At 40.3% G+C, this 14,448-nt stretch overlaps 1 long non-coding RNA gene across 1 annotated transcript in view; it reads left to right on the top strand.

The window, feature by feature from the left end:
* LOC135179608 (uncharacterized) overlaps positions 1 to 14,223 on the top strand; it is a 29,956-nt gene extending 15,733 nt beyond the window's left edge. The window contains exons 2-7 of the long non-coding RNA XR_010304051.1: positions 2,004 to 2,911; positions 9,619 to 9,719; positions 10,494 to 10,614; positions 10,983 to 11,141; positions 11,602 to 11,820; positions 13,273 to 14,223. This is a non-coding gene — a long non-coding RNA (uncharacterized LOC135179608). The remainder of the gene's footprint in view (positions 1 to 2,003; positions 2,912 to 9,618; positions 9,720 to 10,493; positions 10,615 to 10,982; positions 11,142 to 11,601; positions 11,821 to 13,272) is intronic.
* The last annotated feature ends 225 nt before the right edge of the window (positions 14,224 to 14,448 follow it).

Genomic DNA, 14,448 nt, shown 5'->3' with positions numbered 1-14,448 from the left:
AAAAATGTAACTTCTTGACTTGGTCCTTGCCGTTTCAAGTCAGGAACACTGGTATTTAATTCTTGTAAATGCTGGATAATAGCACTCATGGTTTAGAAAGCCTTTTTGTTATCATGTCTTCCAATTGTTACTTCAGATGGAAGAATGATAGATTCTATCTCTTTAGCTAACATGGCTTGAGCAAAGGTGGGGCCATGTTTAAAACCTTGCGGTGAGTAATAAAAGGTATGCTGCCTTCTACTCCAAGTAAATGCAAACTGTGGTTTCTCTTGCTGTTGTATTGGGATCATAAAGACTGTATATTTTGTAGCTAACATTCCTGCCTACAGAAGAGCATGTTCATTATCTACTATGCTGGGAACAGGGGCTGATAAAAGGGCTTGGTGGTGCTTCATTGAAAGCCTTACAAGCAATAGTCATGAGCCATATCCTGTCTGGTTTCTTAAAAGGCCATACTGGGCTGTTAGGTTGCAGATGAGTTTTTTCTATAGTATCCCATTGCTCTAATTGTTTGACTAATTCTGTCACAGGTTTTATGGCAGGAATTTATGGCTCTAAGCCTTCTTCCATTATGGGAGAGTGTTGGTCAGTCACAGCATGTGATCAGCTTCCTGGGTATAAACTTTGTTATCCATCCCAGCATAGATTCCCTGACAAAGATACCAGGCTGATAACAGAGCAAGGCTCCCTGGCTTAATCCATTGGACAGCTTTGGTGTAGCTGGTAGCATCGAACTTCTTGATTGATCTACATGGATGTGCAGGAAGATACATGCTTCCACACCTTCCCTGTTAACACCACTTCTCTACCTGTGTCCATGCATCATGTACTGAAGCCTCTGGTTTTAACTTGTCTTCGTCATCTCCACTAAAATAAACCAGCTACATTCCCTCATCCACCTCCACTCCATCCATGTCACCCTTCCGACCTTATCTTGCTCCCAGAGTCTTGGCTCTGACTAGGCTTCCACAAGTTGGGGCATTGATGGTGGAGAGGCAAGAGCTGCTATCCTGGAGAGCAGGAAGTCAGTGTCAGTGCCCATCTGGCTGGTGTTGGCTGCTGAACACGCACAACTCCAGGTGTAGATTTGCTAACTCCTGGGTTACACATGCTGTTTCAGAGTAACTGCTCTATGCCAGAGTATACTGGAGACACAGAGAGACTTTGCAAGTATGAATGGTTAGTGTCCACTTGAAACTACTTTTGTGGTGCTGATTGCTCCACAGCTCAGGTGAGTATGTATCTAGCACTTGTGTCATTCCTTGCAATATAAAGGTGTTCAAAAAGCAAAAATAATGTTGCTAATTAGCAGCATTATTGATCTTGTGTGAATCTGAGAGCACTTCAGTAGTTAAACCCTGAGTCCCTTTGTTTAAACTGATTGTAAGCTTGTCTCATCTTGAAGTGAAAGCAGAACGTGGATGAAGTTTTTGAGCAAAGCTGCATTATAAAAAAGAACTCTGACTGCACAGTTTAAAACATTGTTGAGTTGGTAGATTGAGAAAAAAATTACAAACTGATGTTGTTATTTAGGTGCCACATCCTTGAAATGGTTGTTACTGGTAAAGCAAAGTGACAAAAAAGTAACTGAAATCGACATCCATCCTGCTTTCTTCAGCTGACAAATGGCAGGGAACTCAAGGGGTTGATACATAGAAAATACCATTTTGGATCAGACTTGAGATCAGACTGGGTCAGTGTCTTGGCAAGAACTGATCCTTCAAGAAAGTTCTCACAGCTGGTAATAGAAGACAACTTATCCCCACAAGAGATTGTATTCTGAACTGTAAAAGTAAGAGATTTTCTCAGATTTGAAGCATGACGTGCAATAAGGGTTCCAGAATTATTGTGAACAACTGCACCTCTGGGGAGTTTGTTATTCGTGTGCATTTTTAGCATTTACTCAGTTCTTAACCTCAGTGGGTTACTGTAGCAGGATGTTTCACCGTGTAATTACTTGTTGATTTAGCAAGCAGTAACCAAGAACATTATTTCTTTTGCAGAAATGATACAAGATCTGATGCACCGGTACAAAGAAGACAACATTTCAGCTCTTGTGGTTTATCTGAGAAATCAACAGTAAACTGCCTTCAGCTGAATCTATCATTTTAGCTTGAGAAATAATACTGGGATTCTGATGTTAATTTGCAGTGCCAATATGTCTTAGGCCAGATGCTTAGTGTTCTATTCAGACAATATTTTCTGGGCTTTCTAATAATTCAAAGCATCTTTTTTTCTAGTTATTTTCAGCTTTCCTAATTTTGTGTGTTTATTTATTTTACCTAGACATATCACAGATATGTATAAATGAATATCACTTAGTCCAGAATTTGTTTTACTCCTGTTTAACAATAAAAGCTTGCACAGATGGCTGCAAAACAGAACCTTCAAACACAGCCAGACTTGTACATTTGTGCCGATTTCTTGCTTGAAGGAACTCAGGTTCAAAATGCTGTGCTGCCAAATCCATCCCTGTAGTAATTGTTTTGACTTCAGTGGATTGCCACATGGGATTGTCTGTGATATCTGGCTAAGCTAAGAGGTTCTGACTCATTTGACAATAGTAAAAATGAAGTCTGAAAAGCATGCTACTGTGTTAGGTGTCGGACAGTTTAAGCCTTTTTGCTGTGGTCTTGAGAGCCACTTTCCATTCAGAAACCACAAGAAACAATTAAAATCTACTTTGACTTAGATAACAAGCAGTAGAAAATACTGTGCTCACACTGAGTCACATACAGGTGCAGACAACAGGAGGTTCAAACAGTCCAGCTGGTTTCCTGAGGATTTAGAAGTCATTTCGGCACCGAAGAAGTGGTGTGCAAGCTGCTGTATTTCTGTCTCTGTGGCATCAGAAATGCCAGAAGGAGGATTTTTAGAACACAGCTGCCTAGAGAGACTCTGAGAACTACAGGTAAATAAATTGTTCCTTCTCATCTGATTTTCTTTCTACTCCATAAATGAGGGTGATGCAACCATTCTTTCTAAATCAAGTGGATGATAACAAATGTCATCAGTTTAATTTCCAAATGTAAACAACTTTAAAGATGTGGAAAGCTGGTCAACTCCTTGTGCCAAAATGAATTGGCATTACTACAGAATATAATACCACACAAAATAGAATCATAGAATCATAGAATCATAGAATCAACCAGGTTGGAAGAGACCTCCAAGCTCATCCAGTCCAACCTGTCCCCCCACCCTAGCCAGTCAACCAGACCATGGCACTAAGTGCCTCATCCAGTCTTTTCTTGAAGACCCCCAGGGACGGTGCCTCCACCACCTCCCTGGGCAGCCCATTCCAATGGGAAATCACTCTCTCTGTGAAGAACTTCTTCCTAATATCCAGCCTAGACCTACCCTGGCACAACTTGAGACTGTGTCCCCTTGTTCTATTGCTGGTTGTCTGGGAGAAGAGGCCACCCCCCACCTGGCTACAGTGTCCCTTCAGGTAGTTGTAGACAGCAATGAGGTCACCCCTGAGCCTCTTCTGCAGGCTAAACAACCCCAGCTCCCTCAGCCTCTCCTCATAGGGTTTGTGTTCCAGGCCCCTCACCAGCTTTGTTGCCCTTCTCTGGACACCTTCCAGCACCTCAACATCTCTCCTGAATTGAGGGGCCCAGAACTGGACACAGTACTCGAGCTGTGGCCTGAGCAGTGCTGAGTACAGGGGCAGAATAACCTCCCTTGTCCTACTGGCCACACTGCTCCTGATACAGGCCAGGATGCCATTGGCTCTCTTGGCCACCTGGGCATACTGCTGGCTCATCTTCAGCCTACTATCTATCAGTACCCCCAGGTCCCTTTCCGCCTGGCTGCTTTCCAGCCACTCAGTCCCCAGCAACAAAATAGCAACATAGCAACATAGGAACAGACTAGAAGCCTGTTTGGCTTTATGCATATTGCTTCTGTAGGGCAGACAAAACATATGTAAGAGAAAGTCCCAAATCTAACTGAGAGAATGAAAATAATTAGTTTTGACTTGTTAATGATCCATTGAAGGGAAAGTGATAGTTACTAGAGTAAAAATATTTGTGTTAACTTGGAAGTTGAGTTGCTTTTCTGTGGCAAACCATATCATTTTAAAATAATGCAAACCCATTTACGGTGCAATATAAATAATACAGAATAATCAGCTGCAAGACTCCTATCTAGCACTAAAATGTACTTCCACACTGAGAGGTGATTGTTTTAATTGTAGTTTGGGGAAAACTACTGTGTTTGTAAGCTTCGAGTTAGCACTATAAGAGACAATAGTCACCTTATAACTCCAACTTGATCCTCTGTGTCATCCAGCTCAGTCAGGCTGGAGCTGAGCCAAAGACTGAATGCTTTTCAACATCCTACTCCTAACTGTAATATTTCCTGTTTTCTTTTGCAAGTAGTACTTTATAGTGTAAAATTTTCACTGATGGTGTCACATAAGAACTTTTAGTTTCTTTATTGTGGTCCCATACTTTCCTCAAGAAACTGGCTAGGATTCTCATTGCTGTGTGTCAATGCTATCTCCTTAGCTCCCTGCAGGAGAGTTTGTTGGGTCAGATATCTAAACTGGATCCATATCATATTCACTTGACCTAAAAGGCCTCCCATAATCCCATGTGCTGGGGATCATTTCAGCTATCTCCACATGAAGCTGGCTGCAGTTGGCCTAAAGCCCAGCTACGTTTGAGCTGTTTCTGAGGGGAAGCAGTGAGGTGTGACTGCAGCATGCCGTCTGTCACTCCTGGTTCTGGGAACATGGTGAGGAGAAGCCTCAGCTGTTTCTTCACAAAGGCAACTTTGGTTCAACAGAATTTATGATCTCTGGCTCTGCAGGAAGGTACATGTATTGTTTTCATGCCAGGCACAGTCTTTCAAGAGACATTTATACCGTGGTGGGACTCAGATAATACCTATGCTGGGTGCAGGATGGTTGGTTTGACATTTGTGGCACAAATGATCTGAAATGTAGATAATCTAATCATAGATAATTGAACACTGGCTCAATGGGTGTTACATGTCTGATGTCACTTTTGATCTTGCATAGGCTGTTATTTTACTGCTATCCATGCAGCAGTATCAGCCTGAGGTATTGCTGCTTCCCTCTTTTTGTTCCCTCTTCTGCCCATAGCATGTTACCCATTCAGTTGTGGTAGCACAGCTTTTCAAGTTTGTTTTCTTTTATTTTTTTTAAAAGAATCACTTCCCTGACTTAGTGCTGACAATTTTTTAATGATTGATATTTAAGAAGCCCTATAAGCTATTGTGTTGGCACAGCTGAGGGGCAGGGGGGATATTAAGAAAGCTTTAAGCTCTTACTGCCATTTTTGATTGCGAAACAGTAGTCACAGGGCAGCTATAGTCCTGTAATTCCACTAATTTTAATAGCTGTACCACTGTAAATTAGGAGTAATCTCAAATAAAATAATGCTTCCAGGATCACCAAAGGTATTTGCTCTGAAAAAGTGAAATATTAAAACCCAGGAAAACTGGTGGTAGGTAGCTGGAAATTTGAGGGAAAGCTTTTCTCCCCTGAAAATGAAATAATTTAGGAATGGCAGTAACAAATAGAATTATTTCATTTTAGCACAGGGAGGTGGTGTTTTCTTTGTTTTTGTACTGAACCATTACTTAGAAAACTGCGGGGTTGCAGAATTACAAACCACACACAGTACTCTCTGAAAAACTACATGACTTCACTGAGCTGTATACCACTGTGCTCTTCATGGCTTGTTGGGAATGAAAACCAAGAAAGCCTCGGATTTCCTAGTTGTCTCTGTCAGCAACTTCAGTGAAGAAAAGGCAACAAATAAAGTCACTGCAAGGGGCTGCCTGTCCCACAGGCATGGTCTCACAGGGCCAGAAATTGCAGATAAATCTGTTTGTCCTTGCTGCTGCCTCCTCTTGCTCCACCCTACTTGTGAGGAAGGAAAATGTACAGGATGAGGGGAGACAGATGATCATCAGCCTTCAGAAGTCACTTCTTGGAGTGGCATATGGTAGGTCTAACCTTGAGAGGGTGAGAATTGTTTTGTGCAGAAAACATCATTGAGAAGGAAAAGAAATCCAAACAAAGGGAATAAATACAGAGCAGGAACTTTGCCAAGGAGCAAAAAATTTCCCTTGACAAGCAAAGGAACTGATGGCTTCAAGCTGTTTCCTTGATAGGAAAGAAAGATGTCAGAATCTGCAGCAGGAGAAATCTCTCACCCAACGCAGTTATCAAAATACAGCTGGCAACATGAGGGAAATAGATCCCTGAACAACAGAGATCACCTGAAAATACTGTACTCCTCTTGACTTCAGAAGAACTAATTCTGTTACCAGGAAATTCTCCACAGCTATTATAATTTACATTATTGGCATTCAGCAGCTTTCATTTTCTAAGTCAAACCTTTTTTACTGCTTTCGTTCCTCTCTTTCCTCTAGTCCTTCTTCACACCGCTCCCCAACTCACCTATGTTCCTCTGACAACTCACTTAACATACTGTGCTGATTATCTGAATGTGCTTATCTTCTGGCTTGCCTGCAACTCCTAGTGCTACTACTTTATCTTTCTCAAATAGTTGTTTACTGAATAGCAATAAAAAGGTAATTACTTGTAGCAGCCAAGGGAAAGCCCTGATCTTAGCATTTTTAGATAGGATGCTTTCTAGGCTAAGTCTTAAATTCTTTAGGCTTCATATTTCAGTAGTGGTACTCTAGTACAGGAACTCCATTAATGATTATGTCTGCTCAAGCTCTTCTGTGTCATCGTTTTTTTTCCTTTCCAGCATATCATTACTGCTTTGTTTGCTCGCAGATTTGGGATACCAATTCACAAATGCAAGGTACAGTGTTCTGTAAGTGAACTTGGATGAACCTAGAAGAGCCTGCTTTATGCAGCTCTTCCTAAATGAAGGCTGCCTTGACAGTGTTTAGAGAGTCCATAGTTCATATGAGGCTACTGTGTGCTTCTGCCAATGGCCATAACACAGTTTAGGGTGGAGCACAGCTTCCCCTTTCAGTGTGTAGATGCCAGAAGTTTTTGCTTTAAGCATATGGTGTACTTTATTAATTTAAACAACAATATGCTTACCCCAGATGAAGTATTTCAGCTTTAAACTCACTGGCACTCTTTTGGTAGCAAAGGTGGTAGAATGGCATTTCAGCATTCTTTGGATTTTAGGACTTTGAACAGTCCCAAATATCAGAAACCAATGGTCACAATTCCTGAGAAATGCAGCTGCAGGTTTTTATCACTTCCCATACAAGACTGTCTGCCAGATTTATACAAGGAATTTTTTACAAATAACAGTAAATTGTACAAATTCAGTAGAGTTTTATACTTTTCTGACTCTTTCATCTTTTTCTGTCTTGTAATTATTTTTCACATGCTCTCTGCTATAGAGAAGGATGTAATACCTATTTTTATGTGCTTCTCACAGGTTTGTTTTTTTTTCTGGTGGCTTTTGATCAAGAGGAGTAATACACTTAGGGCACTTTATTGGGTAATTTTCCCAATATTTTTCCCTCAATAAAATAAAAACTTCTCACTAATTTGAAGAGGTAAGGAGACAATATTAAATAGAACTTTCTATTATTTTTGTCAGTCTTGTATTTTAAACTGTGAGCAGCCTTGGTCCTGTAAAGTTTTGAGATCAAGCCTCATAGATTCCAGAGGAGTTTAACCTTTAGTAGGATATGGATTAATATTGCCTTCCTTTTGTATTTTAACCTAGCCACTCACAAAATCTCAAATAGCAAAATGAACTGTTTATCTTCAAGTCAGAAGCAAGGTAACCTATAAACCAAACATCTATCAGGTGCATGTGAGGAATTAATCTGTTTGAATGGAGGTGCAGAGAAGCCCACATTCATTTAGATGGAAGGGGAGCTGTGGCCTCATTTGTTACAAATACATCCAGAAACTACACCTCATCAAGAACTGATCTGATAACTATGCAGATGTTAAGATATGTTTAGCTAAGTAGTCATGCCATTGCTCTCTTTTGACTCTAATGGAAAGACCCTCTGTATTCAGAAGTTCAGCAGCAAAACATGTTGAGAGATACATCTACAGTGGACCTATACAGACCTATCTGTGGATTTTGTCCATTGAGGTGACCAATGCTACCTCTCACCTTGCTGTTTTAGAGAGATGTGTACAGTATTTGGTAAGCAGAGCATAATCCTAGGCAGGCTGATAGATATGAATGAAAAATTATAATATTTCACACTTGATACATTTATCCATTCCCTCACTCTTCTGAACCACATATAATGCTTCTTTTACAAGCTTTTGAGGTTTAGGCTCTACTGATGTGCTGGTTGTTGTTCCTTTGTCTTAGTAATGCTTTGGTTCCATTCCAGTGTTATGTTCAAGCTTGTACTTTTGAGGATGGATTTCAAGTGCTGCCAAAGTACAGTAACAAAAATGGGTAAGAAGTACTCTGACTAAAAAAGGATTTATTTATAGCCAGATAGGTAGAAAGTATTTCAGATAATTGCTGCAGCTGTGAAATGAACTCAGGGTTCATGAAAGACCAACAGCTTTGAACAAAATTGATGATCTGAGAGAGGTGAAGAATCTGAGGAGAGTTTTTTAAAAGTAGCATTTATTAAGGGAGGAAAGAGTATTTGAGATGACACTGAGATGAACAATTGTCATGTGATGCTGACTGATTGGAAAACCAAAAGGAATAATACATGGTCATTTGTGAGCAAATGGGCATGTATGGTGATGATAGCATCCTGAGTTTGGCTACCTAAAAGGAAATGCAATTATATGGGAAACAGATTTCTGATGTGAGCTATTTGACAAAGGTTTGTTATCTGGTTTTGTGTATATCTGGATGTGGAATAGTGGTTGTGAAAGAATTTTCAAGGAAGGGAGAATTCATGCAGGATCATAGCATGGGTCAGCTTCAAAGTGCTCTAGCCCAGCCCCCTGTTCACATGGTGATGAAGATTGCTGCATCATTAGTTGTGCATATTCATGTTTGTGATGCAGAATGAGTAAAAGATTTTTGAAGTACTCAATTTTCTTGGAAATGCATAAATTTGAATCTGCTCCGCTCTGGTACGCCTATGCATGCTCCTCAAGGTTGTGTGGCATACTGCTTCTTACGAGGTCAAAAGCAGCAGCACTTCAGCAGAATAACTGCAGTTTGTATAAAAGAATTTTCACTGCTAATAAGATAAAGGATTTAATTTTAACAAATGCATAGCTGGTCAGTCCTAGTTAGCTAAATCCATCATTTAACTATGTTAGATTGCTGTTTTTACAGGCATATTTGGCACTCGGTGCCATGGTCTAGTTGACTGGATAGGGCTGGGTGCTAGGTTGGACTGGATGATCTTGGAGGTCTCTTCCAACCTGGTTGAGTCTATGATTCTATGATTCTATAATCATCTTCAGTGTATAATGGTGTAGCAGTTCAGGACAGCAGGATTTATGTTCATTATATTGTAAATTTAAGTTTATTCATTTTACTGTGTATTTATCAACTAATTTCAGTGTCTGACATATTGGTTGTCTAGTGACAGCAGCCAGCATTCTGTCTGAGAGGTAACATTGCATAAAGGTGAAGCATTATACAAAATTTCCAGTAACAAAACTTTTCAATACTAATAATGGATACCTATGTTATTTCCTAGAAAATGGGAGGAAAATTCAGGATCTTGATGGCAGATGAATAATGGAATTTCTCAGCACAAATAGAAACTGGAAGGAGGAAAATCTCCTGCAAACATCACAGGTCAGTTGTTAGTGAAACATGGGAACGAGGGAGACTTCTGATGAGGCTGATGTTCAAAAATGCAGATGTACAGTGGAAAACATGAGTTACTAATACCAGTACCGCCCATATATTGTGCAAGTGACAACCAAACACTTTTCTTTTTAATGGGCACAAACTGATGTTATTTTAGTCTAATTTTAGGTAGGTAGTAATGACAGGGAGAGAGCTCATTGTGTCTGAAGTAAAACAGAGCAGTCCCCTCTCCATCCCCACCTGTCTGAAAGATGAAAATTAAATGGAAGAATGAACAAAGCTGTTTCAATAATTAAAACATTTGGAGGCCTTTTTTAATACTATAAGAATAAATGTTGATAGGTGAGATATAGTAATTGATGTGTTTGAACGGACTGAATAAATTAGAGGCTTAAACATGACAGAGATCTGGAATTTGTCTAAGTCAGGGATGCAAAACCCATCTGGAATTTACATTCCAAGTATGGAAGCAGGATGAGTAACCGCCTCACAGCAGTGAGAGTGAAAACAAGGAAAATGTCTGTATGAACTGGAGAAGGAAAATGCACGATTGAAGAAAGCTATGACTTCGAAACTTGGAGGCACAGGACTCAAGGAAGATTTGCCAAACTTAATCCAGAGCTAGATTTTGCTAAAGAGTAAAATGCAAAATCAAAGACTATTTAGCAATGTAGGTAGCACACTGGAACTAGCACAAAAAGAAGCACCGAGGTTATAGCTACATTCCCCAGCCCAATGAGTAATTTTTGCACCTTTCAGAGCTAACAGATACATAGAAAGGATCATCAAAGTGAAGTTTACAGTTAGAAGAGAATCTACTCAGAGTTGAAAGAACCATGGCATGGAAGCTGAACTAGGAGAGCTCAACTTGCTCATATGGGTAAGCATTACTAGCCAATGAAATAACTAGAGCATGAAATTATTATGGCTTGTGGTAGAGATTTTAATCCATATGTTACATTGTGGTGGTGCTATACAGCAAGCTTCACTTTCCTTCTTACAAACATATATTTGCAATTATTGTGTTAGTCTACAATAACAGACAAAGCTCTAAAATTGTTTTTGAAAATAAGCAACACTACAGATAGAAATGGTTGGTGGGATAAAATGCAGACCAAATGAACTGCAGCTAGAATCTCAGACAATGCAGAATTGATAACTGCAGTAGCAAATTGAAAATCATCTCTGTTAGTGTAGCCTACTTATTTTTCAAATGCTGACTATTTAAGCATGCTAACTGTTTCATAGGCTGCATTTTGAAAGGTTCATCAGGGATATTATCCCTCCCCCACACTGAAGCATATGATCCTGTGATCCTGGAATACCAAGTAGACACCCCATTACAATAACTGGAAGCTTCACCTATGGCTGCCCAACAAAGCTGCAAAGCCTCCTCAAAATTTTGCAGTAAGTTGAATGTTTCATATTGGATTTGTGTGCAACACTTACTCGTTATGATCTGACAATAAAACAAGTATGTAAAATGCATTTTTCTTATGGGAAAATTTATTCCTTGTGCTCTTCAAAAAGGACTGTGGGAAATAGATACATACTGATCTGCAAAATAGACCTTTGAGGGTAAAATATGATACAGCAAATTTAATGGCAGTATTACACAATATCTTCACTTAAAATACTTACTGTATGTATAATACAATATATAATTAAAAACTGAAGAGAAAGTCAGCAGTGGAATTTGCTGCTAAGTAAAGGTCAGCTATTTCCTTTTAAAAATGCAATAGGAGTATTGTCAGAAGACAGATGTAAAATGATTGTAACTTTATATCAAACTATGTTCAGTTTTGATCTGTCATTTTTGAGGATTGGAAGAATACTATCTGGGCATTTAAGAATTTTTTTTTCTTAGAAGACATCTTGAGCTTCCTCTTTCAAATAACAGCAAAGCATGGAATGATGAAGTGCTGCCCACAATTTCTTCTGTGAAACGTCCCAGCCACGTCTCGTCTGATGCACACAGGATGAGCCTGTCTACCTGGCAGGCAGAGAGGACAGCCAGCAGCACAGCAGCTGCCCCAGCCCAACTCAGGGCAGGCCAGCCCTCTCCCTCTTCAAGTGAACAGCAGAGGTGGGAAGGATGAAGAAGTGGAAGTTTAACAGCAGCTTTGAAGGGAAATTGAGTGCAGCGGAGCTGTGGTGTCATGACTGTGAGGACAATGACAGGCCTCAGTGCCCCTACCTGGCTTTCCCTAGGGCCTACTCAACTCTGCCTATGGCCCAGGACCCTGTACCAACCTGCCAAAGATGTCAGCCCCTGTCCCAGCAATGTCATAGTAGGGCTGGCCTCCAGTTCTCCACAGCCCTGCCTTGGCGAGCCATGGGCCCCACTGAGCCCCCAGGTATGCCTGGGGGCTCATGCCCATGCCCCAGCCCGCCCTTGGTCCATCCTTGTCCCCAGGGTGGTGGCCAATTCCAGGGCTGGAGCTGCTCCCAGTGTCCATTGTGCCCTGTTCCTGGCTGGGGAACTCTCGCCTTGGTCCCTGTAGCTCCTGTCTCGCCCACCCAACCTCCTCAGGAGCTGCCAGCCCACAAAGCACCCTGGCAGCAGGGTAGAAAGAGGAAATAAAATAACTATGGGCACCTTGTCAGGCATCAGTGAAGTCTCAAACACTGATGATGTCCTGCAGCAGATGATCATTGCAGCAATGTTTGGTGAGGCTGGCGATGAGACCATGCTGAGGTTACAGCTCGGCAGCAGTGCACCACACTTTGGCAGAGCCGAAAACAGAGTTCTCACGTTTCTGCCTGCCGAGTGGGTCTCCATAAAAAAAACGAGCCCCTGGTAAAATTACTTGGTAGATCTCAATACATATGAGTAGTGTTGGCACAGACAAAAGGATTTCTTCATGAAAGAAACCTGAGAAAGGATTGGGAAAACGTAGAGGAAGGCTGGAAACTTGGCACGCCATCAGAACAGGAAGCTGTGTTATTAGAAACCCCATTGTGTGCCACAGGTCTCACTGCAGGGAGATACAGCTACAGCACCCTTCTTTCAAATTTGTCTGGTTCCTCTCACTACTGGAATGTGCTAAATATGTCATGTTTTATTATTAGAGCAAGCTGCATGAGCGTTCTTATCATGATACAAATGCATAAATATCTGATGCTGGCAGCATTTGGTACATCAAGGTTTGAAAATGCTGGTGGAGCAGTTAGAAGCCTGCTAATCTACCCCATTCAGGTCGTTCAAGGGAGAAAAGCAGGTGCATGTAAATACTCCAGTTGTCTCTCCAGCTCTGTGGCCAGAATTCCTTTTGTGTCCTTCCTAATGCAGACTCTGCTGATACACTCTTATGAATTTTAACAATATTTTAAAGATGCTTATTTCTTTAAATGAGTGCAATGTAGCCCTTACTCCAAATGGCTGCTATTTTTTCTGATGCTTTTATTCATTGTACCTGCTGTGTATGCTTTAAATTACACCATTTATAGTGCTGTACTGTGAGGCTTGTTCTGTAAGTTTTTGCACATGAGAATTAACCCTCCTTTGAAAAGATGATGGTCTCTTAATACCTTACAGAGAGAAGAATATACTTCTAGCAGGATCTCCATCATCAGAGCTCCAGGAAGAACTATAGTGGAAGTAGAAGGCGTAGAGGAACAACAGAAAATACAAAACATAGAAGAACATGGTATCATAGCCCAGAACCAAACCAGCTTGCTCTGTCCTTTCAGGCCCTGTCAAGGGACCCCAGAGTACTGCTTTTTACAAAAGCCAGATTCACAAGTATCTGCTACTATTTTGCTTGAATAAAGAAAATGTTATAGACCTGATGAGTGGGGAGGTTTTGTCCTCAAATAGAATGTGATTTTTGTCAAAATATACAAGAGAATTCGAGTCCCAAATATACTGAAAACTATTACTCATATCTGCATAGGTAGTTCAGTACACTGCTCACTATAATACTTTCCAAAATAGAAAAGTTCTTAAAATGAAGTTAATAAAAAATATTAACTATGCAAGACTTAATGTGAAGTAGCCAAATACAATGTAAAAAGCAGAACAGAGTATCCTTCAGTAAGGAACTTCTTAGTTCCTCTAGTTAGTTTGTTCCTTCTTCCTAGAAACTCTTGCTGTATATAGCTGCTGTGGTTTCATCTGTATTGTAAAAGGCTTGATGGTTTGCTCTTATTAGAAATGAAGAAGCAACACTGAGTGTTTCAGGTAACACACTTGTGACAATAGGAATTATGACCAGCATTTATGTGGCAGTGTTAAGTCTGGTGTTTTCATGTCACAGTGATATTAACAATAGTAACACTCTTTGCTAATTTATCCATAATTTGGGGTAATTCCCAGGGATACAAGACATAAATCTGTATTTAGGACTTTGGTAGTTTGCTTTACTCTCATAAAGCACATTTTCTGCATTCTCTTTGTTGAGAAGCTCATAGCTATGATCACTATAAGCCACTGAGAGGCAATGTAAATAATGACATTCAGCAAATAAACTAAATGCTTTTGTTATGAAATACATTTGATTGACCCTGCATCCAGTGCATCAGTTTTGAAAGGGAAAGAAATAAATTTTCTGTAGATAAGTGGTAGCTTTCCCAGTGTTGACAAAACATTTTAAAAGTGTTTTTTTATTTTTTAAGCAATTTAGAAATTTCAGTAACTATCCAAATAAGTTTAGAACAAATATTTCCATAAGCAGAAGAGTTCTGACTCAGCTTTCCCAGTAGGATATACTCC

Source organism: Pogoniulus pusillus, chromosome 1, assembly GCF_015220805.1.
Source record: "Pogoniulus pusillus isolate bPogPus1 chromosome 1, bPogPus1.pri, whole genome shotgun sequence".
NCBI classification, from domain to species: domain Eukaryota; kingdom Metazoa; phylum Chordata; class Aves; order Piciformes; family Lybiidae; genus Pogoniulus; species Pogoniulus pusillus.
This window is presented reverse-complemented; position numbering and strand designations above follow the sequence as displayed.